The sequence below is a fragment of the Leptodactylus fuscus genome, chromosome 1 (genome assembly GCF_031893055.1).
Source record: "Leptodactylus fuscus isolate aLepFus1 chromosome 1, aLepFus1.hap2, whole genome shotgun sequence".
NCBI lineage: Eukaryota > Metazoa > Chordata > Amphibia > Anura > Leptodactylidae > Leptodactylus > Leptodactylus fuscus.
Genome location: NC_134265.1, coordinates 274,608,252 through 274,626,960, shown reverse-complemented (window position 1 = coordinate 274,626,960; position 18,709 = coordinate 274,608,252).

The window sequence follows — 18,709 nt, the reverse complement described above, 5'->3', positions numbered from 1 at the left end:
CGACCCCTCTGCGCCCTACACGTATTGGGTGTCGAAGTTGGACCTGTGGCTTGAACTTGCCCTATATGCCTTGGAGGTGCTGTCCTGTCCTGCCGCCAGCGTCCTATCTAAGAGGGTGTTCAGTGCAGCCAGTGGCATCATCACTGACAAGCGCACCCGTCTGTCAGCTGAGAGTGCCGACCGGCTCACTTTGATAAAAATGAACCACCACTGGATAGAGCCTTCATTTTTGTGCCCACCTGTGTAAAGCACCCCAACATGAAACTCCATGTCTGTACTCAACCTCTCCAATTCCTCCGCATCCTCATACTCATCCACCATAAGCGTTGCACAATTCTGCTAATACTAGGCTCCCTCCACCCTGATTTCCCCCAACTCTGCTGGTTAGAGGCTCCCTCCACCCTGATTTCCACCAACTCTGCTGGTAAGAGGCTCCCTCCACCCTGCTTTCCCACAACTCTGCTGGTTAGAGGCTCCCTCCACCCTGATTTCCACCAACTCTGCTGGTTAGAGGCTCCCTCCACCATGAATTGGTCCAAACTGGGCTGTTTAGAGGCTCCCTCCACCATGAATTGGTCCAAACTGGGGTTTTTAGAGGCTCCCTCCACCATGAATTGGTCCAAACTGGGGTTTTTAGAGGCTCCCTCCACCATGAATTTGCCCAAACTGGGCTAGTTAGAGGCTCCCTCCACCATGAATTGGTCCAAACTGGGGTTTTTAGAGGCTCCCTCCACCATGAATTGGTCCAAACTGGGGTTTTTAGAGGCTCCCTCCACCATGAATTTGCCCAAACTGGGCTGTTTAGAGGCTCCCTCCACCATGAATTTGCCCAAACTGGGCTGTTTAGAGGCTCCCTCCACCATGAATTGGTCCAAACTGGGGTTTTTAGAGGCTCCCTCCACCATGAATTTGCCCAAACTGGGCTAGTTAGAGGCTCCCTCCACCATGAATTTGCCCAAACTGGGCTAGTTAGAGGTTCCCTCCACCATGAATTGGTCCAAACTGGGTTTTTTAGAGGCTCCCTCCACCATGAATTTGCCCAAACTGGGCTAGTTAGAGGCTCCCTCCACCATGAATTTGCCCAAACTGGGCTAGTTAGAGGCTCCCTCCACCATGAATTGGTCCAAACTGGGGTTTTTAGAGGCTCCCTCCACCATGAATTTGCCCAAACTGGGCTGTTTAGAGGCTCCCTCCACCATGAATTTGCCCAAACTGAGCTGTTTAGAGGCTCCCTCCACCATGAATTGGTCCAAACTGGGGTTTTTAGAGGCTCCCTCCACCATGAATTGGTCCAAACTGGGGGTTTTTAGAGGCTCCCTCCACCATGAATTTGCCCAAACTGGGCTGTTTAGAAGCTCCCTCCATCATGAATTGGTCCAAACTGGAGTTTTTAGAGGCTCCCTCCACCATGAATTGGTCCAAACTGGGGTTTTTAGAGGCTCCCTCCACCATGAATTGGTCCAAACTGGGGTTTTTAGAGGCTCCCTCCACCATGAATTGGTCCAAACTGGGGTTTTTAGAGGCTCCCTCCACCATGAATTTGCCCAAACTGGGCTAGTTAGAGGCTCCCTCCACCATGAATTGGTCCAAACCTGGGTTTTTAGAGGCTCCCTCCACCATGAATTGGTCCAAACTGGGGTTTTTAGAGGCTCCCTCCACCATGAATTTGCCCAAACTGGGCTGTTTAGAGGCTCCCTCCACCATGAATTTGCCCAAACTGGGCTGTTTAGAGGCTCCCTCCACCATTAATTGGTCCAAACTGGGGTTTTTAGAGGCTCCCTCCACCATGAATTTGCCCAAACTGGGCTAGTTAGAGGCTCCCTCCACCATGAATTGGTCCAAACTGGGGTTTTTAGAGGCTCCCTCCACCATGAATTTGCCCAAACTGGGCTGTTTAGAGGCTCCCTCCACCATGAATTTGCCCAAACTGAGCTGTTTAGAGGCTCCCTCCACCATGAATTAGTCTAAACTGGGGTTTTTAGAGGCTCCCTCCACCATGAATTGGTCCAAACTGGGGGTTTTTAGAGGCTCCCTCCACCATGAATTTGCCCAAACTGGGCTGTTTAGAGGCTCCCTCCATCATGAATTGGTCCAAACTGGGGTTTTTAGAGGCTCCCTCCACCATGAATTGGTCCAAACTGGGGTTTTTAGAGGCTCCCTCCACCATGAATTGGTCCAAACTGGGGTTTTTAGAGGCTCCCTCCACCATGAATTGGTCCAAACTGGGGTTTTTAGAGGCTCCCTCCACCATGAATTGGTCCAAACTGGGTTTTTTAGAGGCTCCCTCCACCATGAATTGGTCCAAACTGGGGGTTTTTAGAGGCTCCCTCCACCATGAATTTGCCCAAACTGGGCTGTTTAGAGGCTCCCTCCACCATGAATTTGCCCAAACTGGGCTGTTTAGAGGCTCCCTCCATCATGAATTGGTCCAAACTGGGGTTTTTAGAGGCTCCCTCCACCATGAATTGGTCCAAACTGGGGTTTTTAGAGGCTCCCTCCACCATGAATTGGTCCAAACTGGGGTTTTTAGAGGCTCCCTCCACCATGAATTTGCCCCAACTCTGCTGGTTAGAGGCTCAATCCACCCTGATTTTCAAAACAAATGTTGGTGCCAACCTCAACTTACTACAAGGGCCAAATTCACTGCTGGTGACAAGCTCTCCTCACTGCAAGTGCCAAATACGCATGTTTCAAGGTGTTTTCCTACTGTCAGAGAGGTGGTATTGAGTGTGTAAAGTGTGTAGTTGTTAGGCTGTGATGTTGGGGTAATAGAGGGTCTTTGGTGTGTTAGATGCCCCCAGACATGCTTCCCCTGCTGTCCCAGTGTCATTCCAGAGGTGTTGGCATCATTTCCTGGGGTGTCATAGTGGACTTGGTGACCCTCCAGACACGGATTTGGGTTTCCCCCTTAACGAGTATCTGTTCCCCATAGACTATAATGGGGTTCGAAACCCGTTCGAACACACGAACATTGAGCGGCTGTTCGAATCGAATTTCGAACCTCGAACATTTTAGTGTTCGCTCATCTCTACTGAGGAGCTCTGCTGGTTGTCTGTGACAGAGACATACACAACTCAGAGCTGATGCCTCCCTTCCCCCCTGAAAGCAGGCAGCTACGTCACTGAGGGACTGAGCAGATAAGCCCGTGGTCGTGGACCCGTGGTCGTAGAAACACATGTAAATAATGAAGTGAATAAATTAAGATAGCAGCCAAACAAAGCAGTTTTGATAAAGCAATGTATTTAGAAAAAGTCTTAAACCCACATAAACTAGCAGTATAGATAGGATCCTTGCTATGGGACAACTCCTGTAAGTGTGTGAAAATGACCTCTAAGAAGTGTATAGAGTTTATGATTAGAGATGAGTGAACAGTGTTCTATCGAACACATGTTCGATCGGATATCAGGGTGTTCGCCATGTTCGAATCGAATCGAACACCGCGTGGTAAAGTGCGCCAAAATTCGATTCCCCTCCCACCTTCCCTGGCGCCTTTTTTGCACCAATAACAGCGCAGGGGAGGTGGGACAGGAACTACGACACCGGGGGCATTGAAAAAAATTGGAAAAAGTCATTGGCTGCCGAAATCAGGTGACCTCCATTTTAGACGAATAGTGGATTTCAAATCCGGGTCATATGAGAATGTGAACTTTGTGACTATGAGACAGGGATAGCTGTACAGGCAGGGATAGCTAGGGATAACCTTTATTTAGGGGGGAATGTTATTAAAAATAACTTTTTGGGGCTCTATCGGGTGTGTAATTGTGATTTTTGTGAGATAAACTTTTTCCCATAGGGATGCATTGGCCAGTGCTGATTGGCCGAATTCCGTACTCTGGCCAATCAGTGCTGGCCAATGCATTCTATTAGCTTGATGAAGCAGAGTGTGCACAAGGGTTCAAGCGCACCCTCGGCTCTGATGTAGCAGAGCCGAGGCTGCACAAGGGTTCAAGCGCACCCTCGGCTCTGATGTAGGAGAGCCGAGGGTGCACTTGAACCCTTGTGCACCCTCAGCTCTGCTACATCAGAGCCGAGGGTGCGCTTGAACCCTTGTGCACACTCTGCTTCATCAAGCTAATAGAATGCATTGGCCAGCGCTGATTGGCCAATGTATTCTATTAGCCTGATGAAGTAGAGCTGAATGTGTGTGCTAAGCACACACATTCAGCACTGCTTCATCACGCCAATACAATGCATTAGCCAGTGCTGATTGGCCAGAGTACGGAATTCGGCCAATCAGCGCTGGCTCTGCTGGAGGAGGCGGAGTCTAAGGTCGGACCTGAATGGAGACTGGTGTGGAGCGATCTTAGACTCCGCCTCCTCCAGCAGAGCCAGCGCTGATTGGCCGAATTCCGTACTCTGGCCAATCAGCACTGGCTAATGCATTGTATTGGCGTGATGAAGCAGTGCTGAATGTGTGTGCTTAGCACACACATTCAACTCTACTTCATCGGGCTAATAGAATGCATTGGCCAGCGCTGATTGGCCGAATTCCGTACTCTGGCCAATCAGCACTGGCTAATGCATTGTATTGGCATGATGAAGCAGTGCTGAATGTGTGTGCTTAGCACACACATTCAGCTCTACTTCATCGGGCTAATAGAATGCATTGGCCAGCGCTGATTGGCCGAATTCCGTACTCTGGCCAATCAGCACTGGCTAATGCATTGTATTGGCGTGATGAAGCAGTGCTGAATGTGTGTGCTTAGCACACACATTCAGCTCTACTTCATCGGGCTAATAGAATGCATTGGCCAGCGCTGATTGGCCGAATTCCGTACTCTGGCCAATCAGCACTGGCTAATGCATTGTATTGGCGTGATGAAGCAGTGCTGAATGTGTGTGCTTAGCACACACATTCAGCTCTACTTCATCGGGCTAATAGAATGCATTGGCCAGCGCTGATTGGCCGAATTCCGTACTCTGGCCAATCAGCACTGGCTAATGCATTGTATTGGCGTGATGAAGCAGTGCTGAATGTGTGTGCTTAGCACACACATTCAGCTCTACTTCATCGGGCTAATAGAATGCATTGGCCAGCGCTGATTGGCCGAATTCCGTACTCTGGCCAATCAGCACTGGCTAATGCATTGTATTGGCGTGATGAAGCAGTGCTGAATGAGTGTGCTTAGCACACACATTCAGCTCTACTTCATCGGGCTAATAGAATGCATTGGCCAATCAGCGCTGGCCAATGCATTCTATTAGCGTGAACTGAGTTTGCACAGGGGTTCTAGTGCACCCTCGGCTCTGCTACATCAGATTGCTACATCTGATGTAGCAGTGCCGAGTGTGCATCAGATGTGTAGTTGAGCAAAACTGACTCAGCACTGCTAAGTCTCTGCATTCGCATAGGAATGCATTGGCCAGCCTTCGGCCAATCAGCGCTGGCTCTGCCGGAGGAGGCGGAGTCTAAGGTCGGACCTGAATGGAGACTGGTGTGGAGCGATCTTAGACTCCGCCTCCTCCAGCAGAGCCAGCGCTGATTGGTCGAGTTCCGTACTCTGGCCAATCAGCACTGGCCAATGCATTTCTATGGGGAAAAGTTAGCTTGCGAAAATCGCAAACTGACAGGGATTTCCATGAAATAAAGTGACTTTTATGCCCCCAGACATGCTTCCCCTGCTGTCCCAGTGTCATTCCAGGGTGTTGGTATCATTTCCTGGGGTGTCATAGTGGACTTGGTGACCCTCCAGACACGAATTTGGGTTTCCCCCTTAACGAGTTTATGTTCCCCATAGACTATAATGGGGTTCGAAACCCATTCGAACACTCGAACAGTGAGCGGCTGTTCGAATCGAATTTCGAACCTCGAACATTTTAGTGTTCGCTCATCTCTATTTATGATTGAACGCTTTCTTCAGTTATATAAAAAGAAGAACCGCGCCTTCTGGAGCAAAATCATTTTCATGTGTGACAACATACCATCTCATGCAGCAAAGAATACCTTTGAGTCATTGGCTATGGGTATAAAAGGAGAGAAGCTCATGGTGCAGCCACCAATGTCCAATAAAATGTGATTTATACTCTAATGGTTGAGGATTTTAGGATTATACTGACTACAATTTGAATACATTTTTTAGGAAAATCAGAGAAAAATATAATCTAGTTAATAATTTGGAACGGTTTGTAGGGTTCATACAGTTATTCTGGCTGGAACAATTCTACAGCACAATATATAGACAAGACAAGAAGAAGTTTGGAAAATGAAACATTGTGTTGGTATTATTATATATTACACAGAGTGGCCAAAACTCATGGGATGGTACCGGATGCGCCATTAATAGTGGGTCGCCCCTCCGCGAGCCCTGATAAATGCAGCAACACGATGAGGCATGAACGCCACAAGGTGTTGGAAGAGTTCTGGAGGGATATTGATCCACACAGTCTGCATTGAAGCCCACAATTGGTGCTGTGTAATTGGCACTGAGTCCATGGAGTGGACACTGGTATCCACAGAATCCTATAAATGCTCTATGGGGTTGAGGTCGGGCGAGTGAGCAGGCCAATCGAGGGTCATGAGGTCACTGGTGTGTTCATTAAGCCAGTCCCGTACCACCATCAAGCGATGACATGGTTGCATTGTCCTGTTTGTACACACCCACCCCATAAGAGAACTCCAACACCTTAAAGGGGTGAAGATGGTCTGCCATAAGTTGCATGTATCGAGCACCGGTCATTGATCCCTGCACCCGGACAATGGGGCCCAATTGTGACCATGTGAACATGGCCCAGACCATGATGGATCCTCTTCCCTGTTGGTATGCAGGATAAATGGCTTCATGAGGCATACGCCACACTCTCACACGCCCATCGGCTCTGTACAACTGGAACCGTAATTCATCAGACCATGCCACATGCCGCCTCTCATCCATGCTCCAATGATGATGGTCACAGGCCCATGCCAGTCTTTGAGCTCTGTGTTGCAGCATCAACAAAGGGACATGGGTCAGGTGTCAACTGTTGAATCCTATGCGGTGCAGTTCTCAGCGTACAGTCCTGGTGGAAATGGGGTCCTGGTACCCCATATCCAAATCAGCCACGATATGACCCATAATAGAGCATCGAGAGCCCCATACAACTCTGTGGAGGTGATGTGACATCCATTCATCGAACACTCGTAATCGACCGGTGTGCCAGTTTACGCGACTGACAACATTTTCTCTGAGACATTGCAGGTCCACCCGAGACACTGTTGACCTCTGATAGCCAAATTCTCAGATAATCTACAAAATGCTATGCCCCATGCATCTTGCACCGATTATCATCCCACGTTCAAAGTCACTTATCTCACGACATGCTGCCATGTTCATGAGACACCTGTCTGCATTCTGGCGACACTAGTGCCATAGGTCGCATCACATTACACTGTTTGAGCATCATATCCGACACAACCGGTAATGAGACACGCCTTCTCTTGACCTTTAGCTACTGAGTGTATATGGGCATAGTGGAATATTATACAAGTGTGCAGGTATGATATATTACTGATACTGTTACTTTTTGAGTAGGCGATGCCTCTATTTGAAATTGCTATATTAACTTTTAGGTTCCCTTCCAAGATGCTGTTACTAGAATCACTATTTAGCCTTAATCTAATGTAGGTGTTTGTACTACAGTCTGCCCTAAACTTGGTGTTCTGTAAGAAATAAAATATTTTTTAACATACGACCTGTATTGGCATAGATATACTGTAGATAGGAAGGACATCAGACCAGAATCTATATAAGGAACTAAACCAAGTCGTAAATGAGAAGCATTACTGAAGGGCAGGACCAAGATCAGAGGCGAAGCTAGGAGTCCCATCCATGGGGAACAGTTCTTTTGTAGATGGTAAGACTCGTACTGAACTCAGCCATGTGCATGGAAGTCATTGCATCATAGTCAGTTATGATACGGTGAGATGCCAAGAAGCCCAATCGCTACATTAATGAACTGATATTGTTATGTTATTTCATTACTGTAGTAATCGGACTGTTCTGGAGCTCTCTGTATCATAACTGACTATGATGCAGTGACTTATATGCACATGGCCAAGTTCAGTATCACCCACACATGAACCCTTTCCCATGAATGAGACTCACTCACGTTCATGGGCCCTAAGAGCCCCTTCACACGGAGTAAACGCGCATGTATTTTGGCAAAATACGTGTGTAAAAATACACATGTAAAAATAAGACTCCCATTGACGTCTATGACATTTTGACGTGTATTTTGATGTGTATTTTGACGTGTTTTTTTACACGTGTAAACATAAATGCCATTGAAGTCAATGGGAGTCAGATTTTTACACGTGTATTTTTTACATGTGTATTTTGCCAAAATACATGCGCGTTTACTCTGTGTGAAGGGGCCCTAAGAGTTATATTGCAGGTTTCACATGCAGGGAAGTGACCAACAGCAGCGTAACATCTAGGGACAGGTCTACAGTAAATTGCTGTTGTTTCCTCAGAATTTCTACTTCTAATAGAACAGGTAGGGCTCTTTTCACACTATGGCTGTAATGCATGTTCACTACATAAGCTTGGTAGGCTCCTGGTGCATAGTTTAAACAAAGCCATAAGTCAGAGGCCAAAATAATGAAATGAAATGTGCGAAATGAGACTTTGTGTCATTTGCTAGATCAGAAACAACAATGAGCATCTGGAACCTTGAACCTCTAGGTGAGAACAGGTATTTTAACACAAAGTTACTTACAGAAAACACGTGTATTCAATAAAATAGTCATGTGAAACCACTGAGAAGGTTTTTTTATTGTTTTTTTTAAAATCTTTTCCTGTGTGAAATCTAAAGAGAAAAAGCCGCAGTTTAGTAAGCAATGAGGATGTTTCTGTGGGAAAATCCCACATCACACAACTGTAAATGTGTCCAAGCCGGATGTTCCATCTGGTTTCCTTTCCAGAATGTGAACTTGCTGATCTGCTCTTGACTTAAGAAAAAAGTGTAATCCAAATAATGCCATGAACTATGACTATTTATAGAACAGCTTTTCGTCTCTGATAAGGTTCTTGCTTTCCTTTGAGAATCACAAAAAAATTGTAAAATTAAAGTTCATATCTGCATAAATATATGTATGCTTTAACCCCTTCCCGACATGCGCTGTAATAGTACGGCGCGTGTCGGGTCTGTAACTTTGGCGACCGCCCGGGAGTCGGGCGGCCGTCATAGCCGCCGGGTGTCTACTGCTTTAAGCAGTAGACAACCGGCTCTAATGCCTCTGATCGGTCCCCGGACCGATCGGAGGCATTAACCATCTTCCCGGCGGCGCATGGGCGCCGCCATTTTGGCAGGGATCGCCGGCTCCTGGAGCATGCTCCAGGGCCGACCCCCCGTTGCCATGACAGCCGGGAGCCTTGTTAAGGGCTCCCAGCCAGTCTGCAAATTCTCTCTTTTGCAGGCTGGTGTATACAGCCTGCAAAAGAGATGATGATTTTTTGCAATGCATTGCAATGCATTAGCATTGTAATGCATTGCATTAGTGATCAGACCCCCTGGGGTTCAACACCCCTAGGGGGTCTAATAAATGCAAAAAAAAAATTAAAAAAAAAGTAAAAAAAAAAATATAAAAAAATATAAAAAGTATTAAAAGTTCAAATCACCCCCCTTTCCCTAGAACAAATATAAAAGTAGTTAAAAACTGTGAAACATATACATGTTAGGTATCCCCGCGTCCGAAATCGCCCGCTCTACAAATCTATAAAAATATTTTTCCTGTTCGGTAAACGCCGTAGCAGGAAAAATAGTCAAAAGTGCCAAACCGCCGTTTTTTCACTGTTTTAATTCTGATAAAAATTTGAATAAAAAGTGATCAAAGCAATAACATTTCCCGAAAATGGTAGAACTAAAAAGTACACCCGGCCCCGCAAAAAAAGACGCCCTATGCATCCCCGTACACCTATGTATAAAAAAGTTATGGCCGTCGGAATATGGCGACTTTTAGAAAAAAAAAATTTTAACACCGTTTTGGAATTTTTTTTAGGGGTCAAAATGTAAATAAAACCATATAAATTTGGTATCCCTGGAACCGTACTGAAACACAGAATACAGGGGACATGTCATTTTGGCTGCACAGTGAACGCCGTAAAACCAAAGCCCGTAAGAAAGTCGCAGAAATGCATTTTTTCTTCAAATCCACCCCATTCTGAATTTTTTTCCTGCTTCCCAGTACATTATATAGAATAATTAATGGTGGCATCATGAAGAAAAAATTGTCCCGCAAAAATTAAGACCTCATATGACTCTGGGAGCGGAGAAATAAAAAAGTTATGGGGTTTAGAAGGAGGGGAGTCAAAAACGAAAAACGAAAATCAAAAAATGCCATTGGCGGGAAGGGGTTAATGTAGACAAAGCAAATGCAGCTAAAACAATGCAAAAGCTGTCAGATTATAGGAAAATAATTGTTTACTAACATTTTACAGTGATCTATAGGTTTATGCATAAGCTTGTATGGGTTTAAAGTATAAAATAAACAGAACTTTAGAATATTCCGTGTATAAATAAATAATATATACAACACTAAATCCATTATTAATTTTAGCTTTATAGAGTTTCTTACAAATGAATGTAGTGACATGCCTTCTATAATATCTCATGTTATTTCTCTTTATGTAGGGGCCTTGCAATGAAGTAACAGGATTTTTACTTCTGGTTGTTTACTGTTGGTTATAAAATTATGGCTTTGTATTCCAATATATTCCAACCCATCCATATAAAATATCCAGATATTTCTTAGGGAATCTTTAAAATAGATAAAATGATGGGTCCTTATAAATATAAACCATAGATATGAATTGGAGCCTAGCTGCAGTCATTCGGTTTGGTCACTACACAGCTATATTCTGGCACCGCTGGCACTAATACATAGTATCAATATTGATCAGCTACATACTCGTAGAGCGGAGCAATTTCTTAGGGCATATCAAACGCCAAAGGCTGTCATAATAACACTTCAGTCCAGACACCATATTTTTCAATGTATTTATACCAGAAAATGGATGTTAATACATTGACAAGCTCCTCCATAGAGCTATAGTAGAAATTCTACTATACATATACAGTACAGACCAAAAGTTTGGACACACTTTCTCGTTCAAAGAGTTTTCTGTATTGTCATGACTATGAAAATTGTAGATTCACACTGAAGGCAACAAAACTATGAATTAACACTTGTGGAATTATGTACTTAACCAAAAAGTGTGAAACAATTGAAAATATGTCTTATATTCTAGGTTCTTCAAAGTAGCCACCTTCTGCTTTGATTGCTGCTTTGCACACTCTTGGCATTCTCTTGATGAGCTTCAAGAGGTAGTCACCAGAAATGGTCTTCCAACAGTCTTGAAGGAGTTCCCAGAGATGCTTAGTACTTGTTGGCCCTTTTGCCTTCACTCTGCGGTTCAGCTCACTCCAAATCATCTCGAATGGGTTCAGGTCTGGTGACTGTGGAGGCCAGATCATCTGGCGTAGCACCCCATCACTCTCCTTCTTGGTCAAATAGCCCTTACACAGCCTGGAGGTGTGTTTGGGGTCATGTTATGATCGTGTCTATGCCCAGACCCAGAAAGTGGACTGCAGACTGCACCGCTAAGGGAATAGGGGAAGAAGACTTTTTGTACAGTAGACTGAAACAAACAACACAGCAATGAGTTCAGATCACATGTGATGAAACACTAAGTACTATAAATGAATTTATGTTATGTTCTGTGTGGAGATCTGGCGGCAAACGCACGGACCCCATTATAGTCTATGGGGTCCGTGTGCTTTTACTGCACAGCACTTGCAACTGCGTTGGGTATTCTGTTCGGGGGAGTCCCCATGCGAACTCCCCTGGATGTAATACCAATGCAGATGTGAACAAAGGGTCAGGGAAGAATACCTCCGTAATATACCATATAGTGGAATGAATGAAAAAACACCTTCATATGGATTGTATATACACTGAGCTGCAGATGGTCTCATAGAATTCTATGGATGCTTTAATCATCTCCATTCAACTCAGAGCTCGAATAGAAATATAACATAGCATTGTGAAAGATTACTGTAAAGTCAGTACAGTAGTAAAGTCATTCAAGATAAAGACACACATATGTATTTATCCAATAAACCATTCTCCATGGCTGTATACTACTAAACATCCCGTATTGATCACAAGACAAAGGTTAATTTAGTAAGTGATTGTGTACTGCTGACTAAACTAAGGCAGCGGATGGATGGCAACTTTATATTCTTAGGCATGCTGGTGGAAACTCCCTGATGATAACTGGGATTCTGGGACCATAAATCCAATGTGTGACTTCATTCTGTAAAATATACTTTTATGTGAAGTACTGTTACATTCCTTTGCTGCTATCAATCCTTTCTACGTTCTTCCTGTACAGTGAAAAACGAAAAACACAATTTGGCCAAATATTGGATATGAATAAGGGTAAAGTAGATTCCTATTGAATGTTCAGAAGACATTAGTGCCATAGTATAGGTAGTTACTTTACATGTACTGTATACTGAGACAAACATTAGAATGCCGTCTCTCTTGCACAAATATAGTTATGGCTAATATAGTGAGCACATTCCAGATTCTGACAACTATTTCTGCAGTGACCTTAAATGCAGTCCACAATATCCCACATATTTTATTACAGTAACCACTTTTAGCTTAAATGGTTAATGCACTTTTAATAAACTTTGCATAAACAAGGAAAAAAGCTTTCTCCACTTATCAAGTGTCATGTCCTCATCCTTTCTCCCTCCTAAACTGTTCACTCACTCTCATAGAAGGATCTCATTACTTCTTGTCATTAAATTCTTTGAAAATGTAAGAGTGGTCGAGAAAGGAAGAGCAGCGTGAGAGAGAATAAGCTAATAAAGTTTCTGCCTCAGCCCAAGTACTTCATTCACATCAATACTGTTCAACTCTGCTGTGCAATGTTGTATATTTTGCTTTATCGGTTACTAGTAGAATCTCCATGCGATGTTGCTGACACATATTATAATCACTGAGGGGTTTACATGACATGCATCAACATAGTCTTAGCATTAATGCAATAATAAATTTGCCCCGTTGTTTTTGCATCTTCCAACTTAAATGGACATTAAACTTCCCCTCCCTCTACCAGACCACCTTTCACTGTGAAAATCCCTGCTATATCTATTTCAGGACAGACTGCAGTCAAATGACTCAAATTACACATGTCTATAGAAGTCTGTGGAAAAGGGAGAGGAGTGAGCAAGAAGTGCAGAAGATAAGAGAAGAGAGACAATGAAATAGGAGCTGTCTATCACAACCAAAGTATTTTACTCACATCAGAGTAGGTATTTTCTTCTCTCTATATGTCCTAAATTCCTCCGTACATTCAAATGTATGGGGGATCTGTAAGGGAATTGTTAGAAGAGCAACTCCCCAGGAGCTGCTAGTGAACCTTGAGGGGTGGGGGGGAACAATACGGTGAGTCCTAAGCTGAAACCCCCTGCTGTCCCTTCCTGCTTGCCTGTCCTGTCCTAAGTAACAGGCGACAGCTGGTCAACAATCCCTTCCTATATATATATATATATATATATATATATATATATATATATATGTACATATATATATATATATATATATATATATATATATATGTGACAACACAGAATGCAAACAAAACAAACAACAAAAGTGAGGTCAGCTACCCAACGGTCCAGTAACAGTCGAGCAACAAAGTACAAATGCGTAATACAAGAGAATAATCAAAGGTAAGCCAAAGATCAATAATAATAACGCCAGTACGCACAAGGCAATAATAAGCACCAATGTGAATATGAGCAAACAATAAATAGGAAAGAAAAAACAGCCGCAGACCTGATAGTAAGATAGACTGTCAATCATACAGGCAAGACCAACATTAACCATTAGAGGGGCAGAAGGAAACCAAGGTGAAGGAGATGAGTGTGATGGTAAATCAATTACTAAGGTGAGGGAATAGGACAGTGTTCAGACAACACAAGAAGAGCCCTAAGAAAAGAATCAAAACTAAACCAAAACTGAACACACTTCTGTGCCGCAGCACGCAGGTGGATGACACAGAATCTCGAGCTGATGTAACCGGATCCTTGAAAACAGGTGTTCCTCGAGTGCAAGAGGCCATTTGCACCTCTTTTGTCTGAATCTAGCCTAACAAAACATAGAATCTGATAGCTACCTATTATAACATCTGAAACTAAGTTTCCAAAAATAGAAATTCTCCCTGTGAAGTGCACATAGTATTTATTTAATGAGGCATCTATCAGCAATTAAAGTAACTTCATTATGTAAAACATTGAAGATCTGCAGAATATATTTTTAAATATGTTCAAATGTAAAGTATCTGAAACTATTATTATTTTGCTATATTAATGGCATATTAATTATTGATGTTTATATTTCATTTGACTTAATGTGTTTTTAAGTAGGTATTTCTTAATAATCAGTAATGTTAGCGCTGTGTAAATCCATGGGATGCCAAAATGGATTTTTCATTTTCAAATTCAAGCTGTGTCCCAATCTGTAGTGGAAGCCATGCTTTAGTGAATACATCAAGTAATAAAGAAGGCAGCAATTAGCATATATCCATCATTTATACATCTCTTAATACCAACTATTCTGCAGAGGAAGATAAAGTAGCTCTGTCTTTGAACAGGAACACTGCATGTAATGATAAATTCTTACTTTCCAATAAGTACAATAAGTTTTCTTAATTATTGATTCACTTTTAACATTATTAATTGGTTTCTACAAGGATTGTGTATTCAATAGTGAGCTGCCATACATCAAAAGGCAAAGTGATTGGGATATAGGAACAACCTTCTTATAGCAGGCCTGTTACTTCAATTGCTGATATCTTGAAAACGGCTTAGTATATATATGAAAATATTTCTACACCCTTAAAACACATTTTGCTTGCTTTGAACAGTCTCTTTTTGTGTGAAGACTATAAAAAAAAAAAAGGTGACTACTGAAGATCCTGTTTTTTTGGAATTGCCAGAGATCAAGTGTAATACCTAGAAGAACCTAGCAACAGGTGATAGTTTTCCCTGTGGTGCCACCTACAGGGAAAGTGCAAACTAATCGCTATGATATATTAACAAATTCACACAAACCCTCCTAAGGCTAAGGCCCCATATCATAAACGTGACGTTTCCCCTCCCAGTACCCGGCCCCACTCTCCTAAGCCACAAGCCCAGCCTTCTTGCTAGCTCTTTAACACTAACCTGGGAGGCGCGGGCAGCGAGGCGAAGAAGAACGAGAACACTGGGCACCGGACCAGCCATCTCTGCAGGTAAGTAGCTAATAGAGATGTTAGCTAGTCCCCCATTAGAATGAATGGACGCAGCTGGCATGCAGGGGGTTAAGGCTATGTGCCGGATGCTTCCGTTCATTCCTATGGAACCACAGCGGAGCCTTCACACTGAGTATACACTCTGCTCAGAATGAGAGGAGCGTATACTCAGTGTGAAGGCTAATATTGTTAGCTTTTCCCATAATGCTTGGCTAGTAGCAAAACATTGTGGGAAATAATCACCAATTTCGATCCCACCTAAAAAGATCGTGTTCAGAATTCCGATCGTGATTGTGAAATTTTCTCGATCGACGATCGGAATCCGATCTTTTCCGAACACGATCGCTCAACCCTAGTCATCAGTTTAAAAGTCCTGGAAGTCCCCATTAAATGGAAATATAAAGTCTTCTTAATATTTTGTGTGATATACAGTACTGTGTGTTTTCTTCCAGTGACTTGCGAAAATTCGGTGTTGAGGAATTATACAGAAGGATGAAACATAAAGTAGAAAGGTCACCTTGCCGTTAAATAAATTCAATGTATATCATTTCTATGCTGTCTTTCTGCTGGCCTGAACTGAGGCACGGACATTGCTCAAGGTTGAAAATATATAAATAAAAAGACAAGACCTTTCAAAGATGAAACATAATATCAGAAAACAAAACAAATACTTTTGTCTTTTTTAACTTTTTTTTTAATGTTTTCCCTGTATTAATTTAGCAAGAACAAACTTTCTAAAAAGATACAGAACTGAGCAGGTTACTATGGAAAACTGCAATATAAACAAATATCCAGCTGTTCATTTCGAGAAAAGATGCCACATACTGGGTGACAATTTCAGAAGCTGTCATTACTGTATTGAACAAATAGAAATTGTTAAAGGGAGCCTTACACCGCCAAAATCCTTTCTAAACTACAGATGAGAACAGGGGCTTCTGCAGACATGATTCCCCATGGAAACACTAAATACTTGCATTAAGATTAAGACTAAGACCCCCCACATGGTGGGCCGCAGCACAAGTGTGAAAAAACAGTGGTAACACAAAGTAGTTTTTCCCTTAGCTCTTTCTGCTTCCATTATACCTATAGGATAACCACTAGAGATGAGCGAACACTAAAATGTTCGAGGTTCGAAATTCGATTCGAACAGCCGCTCAATGTTCGTGTGTTCGAACGGGTTTCGAACCCCATTATAGTCTATGGGGAACAGATACTCGTTAAGGGGGAAACCCAAATCCGTGTCTGGAGGGTCACCAAGTCCACTATGACACCCCAGGAAATGATGCCAACACCTCTGGAATGACACTGGGACAGCAGGGGAAGCATGTCTGGGGGCATCTAACACACCAAAGACCCTCTATTACCCCAACATCACAGCCTAACAACTACACACTTTACACACTCAATACCACCTCTCTGACAGTAGGAAAACACCTTGAAACATGTGTATTTGGCACTTGCAGTGAGGAGAGCTTGTCACCAGCAGTGAATTTGGCCCTTGTAGTAAGTTGAGGTTGGCACCAACATTTGTTTTGAAAATCAGGGTGGATTGAGCCTCTAACCAGCAGAGTTTGGGCAAATTCATGGTGGAGGGAGCCTCTAAACACCCCAGTTTGGGCAAATTCATGGTGGAGGGAGCCTCTAAAAACCCCAGTTTGGACCAATTCATGGTGGAGGGAGCCTCTAACCAGCCCAGTTTGGGCAAATTCATGGTGGAGGGAGCCTCTAAAAAACCCAGTTTGGACCAATTCATGGTGGAGGGAGCCTCTAACCAGCCCAGTTTGGGTAAATTCATGGTGGAGGGAGCCTCTAACCAGCCCAGTTTGGACCAATTAATGGTGGAGGGAGCCTCTAACCAGCCCAGTTTGGACCAATTAATGGTGGAGGGAGCCTCTAACCAGCCCAGTTTGGACCAATTCATGGTGGAGGGAGCCTCTAAACAGCCCAGTTTGGGCAAATTCATGGTGGAGGGAGCCTCTAAAAAACCCAGTTTGGACCAATTCATGGTGGAGGGAGCCTCTAACCAGCCCAGTTTGGACCAATTAATGGTGGAGGGAGCCTCTAACCAGCCCAGTTTGGACCAATTCATGGTGGAGGGAGCCTCTAAACAGCCAAGTTTTGGGAAATTCATGGTGGAGGGAGCCTCTAACCAGCCCAGTTTGGACCAATTCATGGTGGAGGGAGCCTCTAAACAGCCAAGTTTTGGGAAATTCATGGTGGAGGGAGCCTCTAACCAGCCCAGTTTGGACCAATTCATGGTGGAGGGAGCCTCTAAAAAACCCAGTTTGGACCAATTCATGGTGGAGGGAGCCTCTAAACAGCCCAGTTTGGGCAAATTCATGGTGGAGGGAGCCTCTAACCAGCCCAGTTTGGACCAATTAATGGTGGAGGGAGCCTCTAAACAGCCCAGTTTGGGCAAATTCATGGTGGAGGGAGCCTCTAACCAGCCCAGTTTGGACCAATTCATGGTGGAGGGAGCCTCTAACCAGCCCAGTTTGGACCAATTAATGGTGGAGGGAGCCTCTAAAAAACCCAGTTTGGACCAATTCATGGTGGAGGGAGCCTCTAAACAGCCCAGTTTGGGCAAATTCATGGTGGAGGGAGCCTCTAACCAGCCCAGTTTGGACCAATTAATGGTGGAGGGAGCCTCTAAACAGCCCAGTTTGGGCAAATTCATGGTGGAGGGAGCCTCTAACCAGCCCAGTTTGGACCAATTCATGGTGGAGGGAGCCTCTAACCAGCCCAGTTTGGACCAATTAATGGTGGAGGGAGCCTCTAACCAGCCCAGTTTGGACCAATTCATGGTGGAGGGAGCCTCTAAACAGCCCAGTTTGGGCAAATTCATGGTGGAGGGAGCCTCTAAAAAACCCAGTTTGGACCAATTCATGGTGGAGGGAGCCTCTAACCAGCCCAGTTTGGACCAATTAATGGTGGAGGGAGCCTCTAACCAGCCCAGTTTGGACCAATTCATGGTGGAGGGAGCCTCTAACCAGCCCAGTTTGGACCAATTCATGGTGGAGGGAGCCTCTAAACAGCCCAGTTTGGGCAAATTCATGGTGGAGGGAGCCTCTAAAAAACCCAGTTTGGACCAATTCATGGTGGAGGGAGCCTCTAACCAGCCCAGTTTGGACCAATTAATGGTGGAGGGAGCCTCTAACCAGCCCAGTTTGGACCAATTCATGGTGGAGGGAGCCTCTAAACAGCCAAGTTTTGGGAAATTCATGGTGGAGGGAGCCTCTAACCAGCCCAGTTTGGACCAATTCATTGTGGAGGGAGCCTCTAAACAGCCAAGTTTTGGGAAATTCATGGTGGAGGGAGCCTCTAACCAGCCCAGTTTGGACCAATTCATGGTGGAGGGAGCCTCTAAAAAACCCAGTTTGGACCAATTCATGGTGGAGGGAGCCTCTAAAAAACCCAGTTTGGAC